The sequence below is a fragment of the Choloepus didactylus genome, chromosome 8 (assembly GCF_015220235.1).
Source record: "Choloepus didactylus isolate mChoDid1 chromosome 8, mChoDid1.pri, whole genome shotgun sequence".
Taxonomy (NCBI): domain Eukaryota; kingdom Metazoa; phylum Chordata; class Mammalia; order Pilosa; family Megalonychidae; genus Choloepus; species Choloepus didactylus.
Genome location: NC_051314.1, coordinates 32,171,355 through 32,184,458, shown reverse-complemented (window position 1 = coordinate 32,184,458; position 13,104 = coordinate 32,171,355). Strand labels below are relative to the sequence as shown.

Below are 13,104 nucleotides of genomic sequence, written 5' to 3'. Positions count from 1 at the left end.
TTTCGTATATATGTATTATACCTTTTTAGATTTTTTATTGAATACGTGGAAGAATATTTAGCAGATGTTTGCTTTGGTTAACTCAGGAGGAGCGATGAAAATGAAGATGACTGGAAGTTAATTAACTTTTTCCTTCTATTTCTAGCTTTGCTTTTTCTATAAGGATATTTTACTTTTGTGATTTACAAACACTGCGACCAAAAAGTTCGTATCACTCTTCAATGCCTATTTTATGTTTTGTATCAACATCTTGTGGACCTCATGTAAATATATAGTTCTGTTAGTTTAATTGCAAGAAAGGTAGTTGGGCTTCATTTTATTTTTGTGAATGGATGGATAATACTGAAATTTGAGGTATTATAAAATGAGTAGCTGTATACATACCTGGCACATACTTTATTCTGTATGGCATTTATAATATAATATGCACTCTATATGATAAAAACTGCCTGCATTAAGAAACTCTTAATGTGATATCATATAATGATGGCATATAATGAAAAGGAGTAGTTGGGAACTGCAGAGCTGTGCTCTGGCACGGACCTGTGGGCAATCCATTCAGAGCTGCCAGGGGACCTGTTGAGGAAAGGGCATAGTTGTTTTCTTTGATGTCAACCTTAAAGGTTAGGAACCTTTCCTGAATCTTTTATTATCTCTATGTTATGGATAGTTTTAGTGTCTCAAACATAAAAGTTGTTGAAAGTGTGACTTGGTATTTTCACACTTTGAGAATAGTGATGAATATTTTCTTCTCTTGAAAATTAAATATGAATGCTTTGGTGTATAAATTATGGTTAAAATATACCAATGGCTACCGTCTACAGAGGGAAAGAATAGTGAGAAAATTTAAGGGGTCAGAACACTTTTCAGATTTTAATTATGATGGGTGCAGAAGCCAGTATGGGAAAGTGTTAACTGAGCCTGTCATTTTGTCCCCCTTCTCCCAATGAATAAGCCAACATTACTGAACGCATATTATGTTTCTAATCTTACTCTAATCGGTTCATATGTATTAACTTTTAATTTTCATGATAACTAATGATGTGTACTATGTTATTTTTATTCTCATTTCATACACGAGAAAACTGAGACACAGAAAAGTTAAGTAACTTGACTAAAGCCACACAGCTACTGTGTGTTAGAGACAGAATTCTGGCCACGGAAGACTATCCCCAGGGATGGTGAAAGTATAGTGACCTGAAATTGAAGCATATTATTATTTTATTTTGAGTATGATTGTTTTAAAGCCAGTGCCTTCTAATTCAACAAATTCTTGGCTTTAGTAATAAATGAAGTTGGTAAAGAGGACACTTATTGATCAACCTGAGAATTGATATCACCTATTATTGATATCCACTAATATTTGGTGCTTAGCTAGGTACTGCTCATAATTTTAAACAATGAAATTTACTTTGACCCTGTGAATAAATAATTAATATAATTTCTTCAAATTTTCCTCTCCTTTAGACTATGTGTATATTCACATACTCATGCAATAGACTTGGAGATTGGTTTGTAGGCAATAGAATCTCCTGTAAATAAAAAATATTGAAAGTTTAAACCATTTGGGCAATACTCCAGCTTTACTGGCCTAGTGATCTTGTGTCTGTGCTTATAATGAAGGCAGTTCTATTACCATTTACTATCTCATATATACGTTCAAGTGAATTGTGACACCAATACATCAAACACTGTAGGTTATTAAAGGAATAAAAATAAATAGTTTGAGAGTGCTTCCTCGCATTTGAGGTTTAATTTTCTCTCTGTTGGGAGTGTTATACTGAAAAGGACATATTTTGCAGATCTTTCAGACTTTGCAATTTCAGTCCTCAACATCTACCTAATTTTTTTGCTCTGTAATTTCCATGTTCCCATACAATTCTTTAGTCATAAAGCCTATCACTAGATGACTTGCTTTGGGGGGTAAATTTCATACCTGCGTTTTCTTGTCGCTAGTATATTCCCCCTTTCCTTTTATTGCTTAGACTTTTCACAAAGTACATCAATCATACATTCTAATGTGAAAACACAGGGTATAAAAGTCCATTTTTAAGAGGCTGACCCTTTGTTTTTTGCCCTGAGGAGGAGAGAGCTCAAAACATGAGAAACTTTAACAACTTATCCACTGTTTTTGATGAACAAACATTTGTACTGACAGGGTGGAAAAATATATCTAAGTGTGAAGATCTTTGAGCAAGAAGATTTGTGACATTTGAGGTTATCCAAGCTGGGAATGAATGACAGGTGTGAGGTGGTGGAGTCTATCGTTCCTGCAGATGACTGTGACAGGGCAGACAGCTCTAGGGTCAGGCTTCCTAGAGGATAATCCTTCACGATGGTGCTTAGCATGTTGGAGGATGGGTGGGATAGTATCTGCTAGTCCTTCTTAGTGCTTTCCTAAAAATAAGATAAAACCATGTAACTAGCCTAAGGAAGAGTTAACACAACTGAATTAACTAAAATGTCATGGGGTTCCCCCTAAATGGGGGTAATGTCTTCAAAAACAATTTTCCTTAATGAACCAGTGCATTTCCCTGTTGTTTGTCATAATGGTCTCTTACCTGCAAGGTATGGTCTTCTGTAGAGGGTGAGCAAAATTGACTAAGACGTGGTGCCTAACCCCCAAGGATATATGATCAGTCCATTGTGGAAATAAGCATCCTCAGAACTAAATCTAGAAAAAGTCAGATTGATATTAGAGCTATTATGTAGTACACAAGTTAGGAGAGATTGAAAGATAGGAAAGAGGGAGATTGATTGCAATCAGAGATCAGAAATGTAGGAAGACTCCAAGTAGGGGGTAGGATGAGAGCAGAACCATGGAGAATGGGTAGGATTTTGAGAGGAAGCAAGTGAGAGATGGTTGGGAGGAGGGTACAGTTGAGTAAAGGCAGGAGAATGCAAATTGTACATAGTGGCTACTTCAAGATGGTTGGAACAGAGGATATCTGAGAAGTTGTAGTGAAAAAAGAGTTTGGGATCCAATCATGGCAGATTTTCAGTGCCACTTTGTCATGTAGAGGACATGGCATTGCTGAAGATTTTTTAGGAGGGAGGTGACATGATTGTACTGGACTTTTTAAATTTTTAATGCAATTTTATTGAGATATATTCATGTACCATAAAATCATCCAACGTGTACAATCAATGGTTCATGATATCATCACATAGTTGTGCATTCATCACCACAATCAATTTTTGAACATTTTCATTACTCCAAAAAAATAAGAATAAGAAAAAAAAAAAAAAAAAGAACACCCAAAATATACCATACCCTTTATTCCCCCCTACTATTTATTTGTTTTTTTGTCTTTGTTTTCTTGCTCATCTGTCCATACACTCGATAAAGAGAGTGTCAGTCACAAAGTTTTCACAATTGCATAGCCACACCGTAAAAACTATATAGTTATATAATCATCTTCAAGAATCAAGGCTACTGTATTACAGTTCAACAGTTTCAAGTATTTCCTTCTAGCTATTCCAATACAGTAAAAACTAAAAAGGGATATCTGTGTAACACATAAGAATAACTTCCAAAATGACCTCTTGACTTATTTGAAATCTCTTTGCCACTGAAACTCTATTTTGTTTCATTTCTTTTCCCCCTTTTGGTCCAAGAAGGCTTCTCAATCCCACTTTGCCAGGGCCAGGCTCGTCCCTGGAAGTCATGTTCCACATTGCCAGGGAGATTTACACCCCTGGGAGTTATGTCCCAAGTAGTAGGGAGGGTGGTGAGTTTACCTGCAGAGCTGGCTTAGCAAAAGAGGCCACATCTGAGCAACAAATGTACTGGGCTTTGAAACATAATTTGCTTTGCTCTCTGGAATAGGACACCAGAACCAAGACATAGTCTGATTACTTTGGAATTAAGAAACTATAACCTCTCTTAATAAACCCTTTGTCTGTGGCCATTCCTTCTTGGCCTCCTTCATAACATCCCCTTTCTCTGCTGAGGTCTTAAGTATCTGTTTCCTAGGTTCTCTCCTTAGCCCTCTTCTGTTCTCACTCTTTCCATTTTCCTTAGGTAAATTAATATATTAACATGGCTTCAGCTACTACTATATTTTAATGACTCCCCAAAATACATTTCCAACCCTCTTGTTTTGCAAAAGCCCCAAACCTGTATTTCTAATTGCTCTCTAGATGACTTTCCAGTATCTCAAACTAAATATACCCCCAAATCTAACTCCTCATCTTTTCCCCAGAACCTGCTCTTCTTTTGTTCATCTATACTAGTGGCATCATTGCCATCTACTCAGTTGTCCAAAATGATAATGTTGGGGTCATTCTCAATTCATGTCCCACCCCTACCCTACAAGTCCATCCCATTAATCAGCAATCACCAAGTCTACCTTCTAAATTTCTTTTGAAATCTGTACTTAATCCCTATACCTGTAGCCCTAACTATATCTTAGATCAGGGCTTCTCAAACTTTGCTATGTCTAGGAATCACCTGGAGATCTTGTTACAATGCACATCCTGATTCTGTAGGGTCTGTAGTGGGGCCTGAGAATCCATATTTCTAACAAACTTCCAGGTGGTACCCTTACCGCTGGTCCGTGGACCCCTTTGGATGAGCAAGGGTTTAAATCACACTTACCTGTTGTCTGGGCTACTGAAATAGTCCCTAGTTTCTCTGACTTCTAGCTCCTTCCCCCACACTGCTGGCTGATCCCCCTACTTCAGAATCTAATGTTTTCCTATTGCTTAAAGCAGGTAGGTATCTTTTCCTGTAAAGGTCCAGATAGTAAATATTTTAGGTTTTGCCAGTCATATGGTTTCTGTTGCAACTACTCAGCTCTGCTGTTGTAGAGAGAAAGCAGCCATAGACAAGGCATGAATGAATATGGCTGTTTTCTAATACAACTTTATTTACAAAAATAGGCACTGGGCTGGATTTGGCCTGTGGGCCATAGTTTGCCGGTTTCTTGTCTAGAGAATAAAGTTTAAATTTCCTAACATGACTTACAAGGACCTTTCATCGACCCAACTTAGCATCCAGCCTATTTGTCACTCTTCCCCATTCAAATTTTATTGTCCTCACAAAGAGCATCTGTGCTCAGTCACATCTTCTTGCCTTTGCAGTTGTTGTTCACTCCTGCCCAGTACACAACCTCAGAGTTTAAGCTCCAGCTTGACCATCGTCTACGATCTGACAGCTTCGGTGACTCCTTCCTATAGAGTTAATATCTCTATCCTCTGTGACTTTGAAACACTTGATACATATCTCTACTTTAGCCCTTGCAACATTTCAATCACTTCCTTACTTGACTCTGAGAGCCCCTTGAGGGAAGGAAACATCTTTGCATAATGCATTGCCTGGCACTCAATAGATGCTCAGTATGTTTCTGAATAAACGCCGAGTTCTCTGTAACCTAAAGAGTAAATAAGTCCAATCTGGTTATGTACTGAAGTTTATTTAGGTGGTTCCATGCATTTTGGCCATTATTTTCTATCATTAGCCCTGTTTGGGGCATTGTGTTTTCAGATTTTTAAATCTCATATAAAATGGAACATTACCTTGTGACATAGTGTCATGTGCATAGTTGTAAATATGCATTGAGTGACAGTCCACTGAAGTGAGATCAACACAGTCTCCCATTTGTTGGGCCAATTTGAAGAGAACGAAAACCCTTCTGTATCCAAGATTCATACCCCCAAACATTGTAACTCTTCACATTAAAAAAAAAGTGATTAGAGAATCATTGGCTACTATATCTTTTGCGTTCTCTCCATCTTGGACGTTGGATTGAAGAGGAGGCAGCCTCTGAATAAGGCAAAACAAATCATGTCAGTGTGATTGATCATGGCTGTGCTTGGCATATCCCAGGTGATTGTACTGGGTACAGCAGTCATCAATTTGCTCCCCCAAAAGGGTGTGTGGTTGAGTCATAAATATTTCACAAAATGTGGGGTGGCATCTGCTTTCTTGTTTACTGAGAACATTATCTGCTAGAAGCTTCCTCCACCAGACAGTTGTTCCTAGTTTTGATTTATCAAAGACTTATTTACGTGCCATTGGGAAGTGTTGCTATTTCTTTCATTTTCCTTTGAGTTTTCAGTTTGATTTTTGTAACGGCATATTCTCCAGAGGCTGAACTATTTTTTAGTATGCATTTTCTTTTTTTTTGTGGGAGGAAAAGAAAACACACGTTCTTGGTTACAGGTTTGAAGTAGGAGCAGTTTCTACAAGGCAAAATCATTTTTGTGTGTATCGGTATTTTGCAATTTGGGAAAGAGAAGCTCGGATCTTGCAATATCACAATCAAGAGAAATCAAGGTGCACTTTGGAATTTTGGTTGGGCTCCTGTTATTGCTTGTATTTTTTCATAATATTTTATATTTTTCAAAGTACTTTCATATGCTTAAACTCATGTGAACATCACAAAAACTCTGGAAGAAGAGGCTGGGATTATTATGTTTGAAAAATATTTCTCAGAGAAGAGCAAACCAAACCTCCTGTAGGTTAAGGTACTTATGTGAGTTTATACAGCTAGTTAGAGACAGAACCAGGATTAGAACCTGTATTCTGACTAGCACTTCAGTGACTATCCTTCTTTAAACTTCTAGAAATACACTAGAAAATAATTCTATAAAGTGGTGCATCTTTTTGCTTGTTAATTATTATATGTATGAGGCAGTTAAAAATCAATAAAGATTTTAAATCATGGTTGGCAACAGATTTTTTTTATGTGATTTCACCCTCTTTGCTATTAGTAGAAGTTGGGTCGGGAGAGAGAGGTGAGTGATTTGCTTGTGGTCATCAAAGAAGTCACCGTAGCAAAGACTGGCAAGACTTGGTGATTTTCTAGGCTCGGCTCTGTCAGGTCAGGCTGTAGTTGAAGTCTCTTCTCCTTAATCCAAATGATGAAACTGCAGAGATGACAGCCATGCTTGTAATCATGTGGCACATCTATATGTGAACTGTGCTGTCCTTTCCCCTGTCATCAATGTTATGTACTGGAAATGCAGCTACCCTGCAAGGCAAAGGATTCCAGCCTTTGTTGAAAGTCTGATAACTCTAAGTTACTGTGAGGCCAAGCTGCTCTCAGTACTATTTCCACTAGAGGTGAATTTTTACCAGTTTCCTGTTTACAAGCACCAGCAATTAGTAAAAAAAAAAAAAAAAAAAGTTCTAAATAAACACTGGAAATTGTTTTAAAATATAACTAAATGAGTTTTCTATGGTAGCTAAACATTAAAATGGGCACAAAACTGAGGCTACTTCCATTTTAAAATTGCCCCTATTCTTGGGGAATTTTTACAGAAAGCAGCTTATGGTTCTGTTTATGTTCATTTTAACAAAATAATTTTGAGGGTGGGGATAACATTGGGGGGAGATAGTAATGTAAAACACTATTTGTTGAGTACACATTTTAATTTTCTTCTGCCTTTGTGGCTGTTGGCCTGTATCTGTCACCACTTAAAGTTTGAGAAGGTGTTGCATTCTGTTTGTTACTGTTGGCCATGGACCTGGCCGAGGGGAGCTGGACTTGAGTTTGCCCCCAGGACATTGCTTGCAGAGCAATGTGAATCATATTGCTGTTTATTTCTGGTGGATTGTTTTGGTGTCTGGCATTGACAGGAATGTAATCAAGTCATAAATGAAACTGAGGGAACTAAGAAGCAAGTGCTATTCAGGAAGGTTTATATTTGAGGACAGCAGGGAAAAGTAAGCCTAGACTTGGTTTGTTTGCATTATTCATCCTCACCCTTGAAACCCATCATTATAAACATAAATCAGTGCACTGGGCCAAGAGGCTGATGCCCCGAGGGGTGTTCCAGAACCAGGGATCTCGAAGATGCCAGGTTGATCTTCCAAACTATGTTGGGCCACTTGGGGAGATGCTCTGATTCAAGCTAGGCTCACTGCCCCAGCTAGCTCCTGGGCCCTGACAGCTCTGAAGTTTTCTTTCATTCTCTGAAATTGGGTTTCCTCTGAGTTTTCAGTTTGGAATATATATTTTGGCTTCCTGAATAAATTTTAGGAAATGTCTCAGATTTGCTCTCTTTATATAATTCATGTCAGTAAGATGGCTGTCCTAGGTCATGGGAAATGGAATCAGACTAGTTTTTCACCTTGAAATGAGATTATTGGATCCGATGGACAACTCCTTCATTCTTTCAGTCATTTATTTATTCAGTCAATCACTCGACAAGTGTTTATTGAGGTTTGAGCTACAGACCAAAAATATCCAAGGCATTAGGATATGACAGTGAATAATAAAATGATGACGACAAAGATAATCAGGGTGAGCATTTATGGGGTGCTTACTATGTACCTGGCACTGTTTTGATTGCTTTTTCCATATTACCTTACAACAACCCTAAGAGACAGCATCCTTTATTATCACCATTCTTGAATGAGGAAATGGAGGTACAGGAACTTGTCTAATGTATGTAAAATTGCCCAAGGTCAAACCCAAACAGTCTGATTCCAAAATCCAACCTCTTAACCACTGAACTTTAACACTTACAAGAATGTAAGCTGAAGGATGGTAGGTCATATCCCAACTGATTGTCTAGAGAGAGAACAAATAAATGACTATGCTAATTTTAAAAATACCATGAAAAGAATAAAACAGCAGGCATGTGATGGAGAGTGGCTTGCCGTGAGAGCAGGGACAACTTTCACTAGTGTGTTCAGGGAAGTCCTCTTGAGGAGTTGACATTTGAGCTGAGACCTGAGTGATAAGAAGCAAGCTCTGTAAAAGCCTGGAGGAAGAGCATAGCAGGTGAGGGATCAGCAGTCATGAAGTCCTTAGGGTATGAACAAACGTGACATGTTTGACAGAAAGAAGGCCAGGGTTCCTGGGGTATGCTGAGGATATGATTGTATAAGAGGAAATAGGACTGGTGGGCAGAGACCATATCAGGAAGGCCAAACTGGGAGGTTTGGATTTCATTCTTAGTGCAATAAAGAGTTACAAACAGGGGTGTGAATTCATCCAATTCATATTTTGAAAAGATGCCTCAGCAGAAACCATTGCAAGATCCCTAGGCTAGAAGGAGAGAGAAAAGGCAGAGGCTGAAGTAATGGTTCAAAAACAGATAATGGCAACTTGGCTTAGGCTGGTAGTAGAGGAGAGAGGAACCCTCCAATCTGGAGGGCTATGAAACACCTGCTGCTTATTACTCCACTTTTGGGCAGGGGCTTACTTAGTTATGCACATTGATTACTCTAATATTTGTGATGAGCTCTTGCTCTCAGTTTTCCCCCCTCGTATTTGTCATTGCAAATATTTTAATTAACTCCTATTTCCCCTATCTTCCAAGAACTAATCTTATTTTTTAAGAACCTAAACAGAGCTTTACTAAATATTTCATGCAAAGTATAATGAAAGGAGAAGATACAAATTAAACACATATCTTGTCCTCAAGTAATGATATCCAGTTGGGAAATAAAGTCTAAATAAAAAATACAGTGGAGGGTAGGGTAAGGAGGTGAGTGCCTTAAGAGAAGTATACATAAAAAATTAGGAGAGTTCAGGGGAGAGAGACAATACCTGCAGAAGAAGAAATCTAAGAAGGCAACAAAGAGAAGGTAGCATTTGAGCTGGTTATAAAAGAGAGTGAGTTTAGACATGAAAAATGGGGGATGTATCAATCATGTAATTCCATAATAATTCCATGTAATAAAAATCCAAAGTTCAAGTGGCTTAAAACAGCATTGTGTCATCTCACTCACACCTTTGGGTTGGGTAGGTATTGGCTGATACAGCCTTGCCTTGACTGAGCTTGACTCCAAGAGTAGGCAGGGACTAAGTCTATAGCAGATGTCTCCTTAGGTAAATGGGCTACCAAAGGGCATAATTTGTCATCATGATGGCAGAAGGGTAAGTGAGCAAGCCCTACTATGCAAGCACATTTCAAGCCTTTACTTATGTCCTCATCACTTATTTCCCATTAGCCAAAGTAGGTTACATGGCAAAATCTAATATGAAGGGATGGGGAGGGATCCTCCACCCACAGGGAAAGGGGGGCCATAAGGATTATATGATGACCAGTAATCTAAACTACTACAAAGGGGCTTGGCATTCAGACTGAATGCAAGAGGAAAGGAAAAGAGGTGGGAAAACTTAGAGCAAGCATTGAGGACAATGAGGAGTTCAGTTTAGCTGGGGCATTGAGTGTGTTTCTATACACAGAAAGAAAAGAGATTGGAAAGTCAGAATGGGCCATTTTGTTGAGGTTCTTGAGCACAAAATTATGAAGATTATTCTATATACAATATACAGCTAAAAAACAAATAAAACTAAGACTTAAAAAGAAGCCTTCCAGGAAGCACCTGTCACTTATTGGATCTCAGATCATAGAGTTCAATATTCTCCCTTCAATTTACCAGTGAGAGGCCAAGTCCAATTTTCAAAGAGTGACTGTTCTCTTTCACCCTTGGTCATTTTACGTTTTTTTGACAAGGAAAAAATTTTAATTTCAGTAAGTCTGTAACATTTAATATGATCATCAAATTTGTCAAAGATCATTCAATAACTGACCAACTCTGTCCTAGTTTGCTAATGCTGCAGAATGCAAAACACCAGAGATGGATTGGCTTTTATAAAAAGGGGGTTTATTTGGCTATACAGTTACAGTCTTAAGGCCATAAAGTGTCCAAGGTAACACATCAGTAATCAGGTACTTTCACTGGAGGATGGCAAATGGCGTCCGGAAAACCTCTGTTACTGGGAAGGCACGTGGCTGGCGTCTGCTCCAAAGTTCTGGTTTCAAAATGGCTTTTTCCCAGGACGTTCCTCTCTAGCAAGCTTGCTCTTCTTCAAAACGTCACTCACAGCTGCACTCTGTTCCGTCTCTTTGAGTCAGCACGTTTATATGGCTCCACTGATCAAGGCCCACCCTGAATGGGCAGGGCCACGCCTCCATGGGAGTATCCCACCAGAGTCACCACCCACAGCTGGGTGGGGCACATCTCCATGCAAGCAACCTAATTCAAACGTTTCAACTTAATCCCTACTATTATGTCTGGCCCACAAGGCTGCATCAAAGAATATGGCTTTTTCTGGGGGACATAATACATTCAAACTGGCACAAACTCCATGTGAGTTTTGGGATAAACAATGACATGCAAAATGTTTATTCTTTCTTTAAAAAATATTATACTCAATACTGAGTTTCAAAATTAATCTGGCTGTAACAGACATGAGTGATCTGGAATTAACAATGAGCAATAGGAGATACCTACGTTTGTGTGTTTATATAAAAAAATGCATGCACATACACACACATAATATGATATATATTTTGGTCCCCTAAAATAAGAAGGAACATCTTTCAACCATCAACATCTAAGTAATATTAAAGAAGGAATATAGCTATTGTTTACATTGGGAATTTTTTAACACCTTTATTTCGTAAGAAGATATAGATACTGTGTGGGCATTTAGATAAAATGATGACTACTATTGATACACCTTAGAAGGCCTAGCCCCTTATGGCATTTTTCAAAAATGAAGTGGTATTTGGGTTGATCCATCCTAACTCTAGCTTGCTTTTACTTGCCTTTTGCAAATTTCAAGATGTTAGACCAAGATTGGGGTTTAGCCTGTGGCTACAGCAAAGAGTTGACCAACAGACAGACTAAACGCATCATGCTCAGTTAGTTCAGATTTTCTCTAGACCTTCCAATGTGTTACAAGAAGGGTGCCAATAGTCAGGCAGAGACATTTTAGAGCCTCTGTGGTGTGTTTCCTATATGGAAAAGTTTGGATCATTTTTTATAAAGCAAAATTTCTTTCATAAAAATTCTTAATTGGAACCCCAAGATATAAAGAAAATGTAAACTGTGAATGTGCTCTGAATCACGTTAGATCTTTGTTGGTAGAAGAGATGAACTGATAGTTTGCAGAACCTTTAAAGCCAATCAATGGAAGTCTAGAGCTGTGAAGGGCACTTTGAATTAAACAACTGCTCTAGAATAGCACTAAGAGCTGCCATTTTTTTTTTTTTTTTTTTTTTTTTGTGCATCCACAGAACATAGTTCTATGAATCAGGCACTGCATGTGGCAAATATTATTTCTAATGTGCACAGAAACCATGTGAAGTGGGTATCATTCTCCTTATTTTATGAAAGGGATAAAGACACTGGAGTGCAGTACTATAAAATAATTTGTTCAAGGTCTAGTAGCAGAACTGAGATTTGAACCCAGGACTTCGTAATTCCAAAGCCAGCCCACTTTCTTTTATACCATTCTGCTTCCCATGTTTGTAAGAGAATCATTTAACTTATTCTCAGCATTTCCATAATCTTCAAAGATATTATGAGAGATAATGTAAAAAGATGACAGTGTACAGAAAACCTGATCCTATCCCACAGAGAAACAAAGAAATACTGTCAGGGAAACTGTTTTCACTGCTTTTTAAATCCATAGCTTATTAAAAATATATAATGGACAAAATATGAAACCTTTCAATATTCCTTTGAAATCTACATATTCAGCAAATTCCCTTTTAAGTAGAATATGATTAATTTAGCCTCTCAATCTCAGAAGCTAAAAAGTGCAATTTCTCTTGATTATTCAACCCTTTTGAATAACCAACAGCCACAATAAAGTGCAGAAAGAAGATGTGACTGTACCAGCCAGGTTCCTGGAAAGAACAAAGAGCTATTTGGATGGTTCTGGAAAGAGGTATGTGGTAGTTGCCCTGATTATTTATTTGGGCATATTCCCCAGTTCTTCATGGCTTCTTTTTAGTCACCAATACAGTCTAGTGGTTGAAGAAGTGAATCTCTAATGTTCACTGTGTGACTGTCGGCAATCACTTCCGGCATCTCAGGCCTTGTTTCTATAGCTGAAATTACACGTAATTATCCTCATAAAGGTATTGGGGGTGGGGGGGAGGGATTCATTAAGGAAATTACTGCTCATTTAGAACATTGCTGCTCAAGTTCACTAAGTGTTACCCTGGTGGGCTTAATGAGCTCAGGCCCTTCCTGAGGGGGAATGGATCACTTCTGATACTCTGGGGAGGAACTTTTCTTTCCCTCTACCCCACTCCTTGTCTTCCAGTGTTGAGGGTTAACAGTTTGGTTTCCTTAGGAGGAACGCTGGCCTATTTACCCCATCTGTAAAAAAGATCTTTGCTTCT

The 13,104-nt window shown here is 38.3% G+C and overlaps 1 long non-coding RNA gene across 1 annotated transcript in view; it reads left to right on the top strand.

The window, feature by feature from the left end:
* Positions 1-12,640, top strand: part of LOC119541298 — a 30,431-nt gene extending 17,791 nt beyond the window's left edge. Inside the window, exon 3 of the long non-coding RNA XR_005218225.1 lies at positions 12,558-12,640. This is a non-coding gene — a long non-coding RNA (uncharacterized LOC119541298). The remainder of the gene's footprint in view (positions 1-12,557) is intronic.
* The last annotated feature ends 464 nt before the right edge of the window (positions 12,641-13,104 follow it).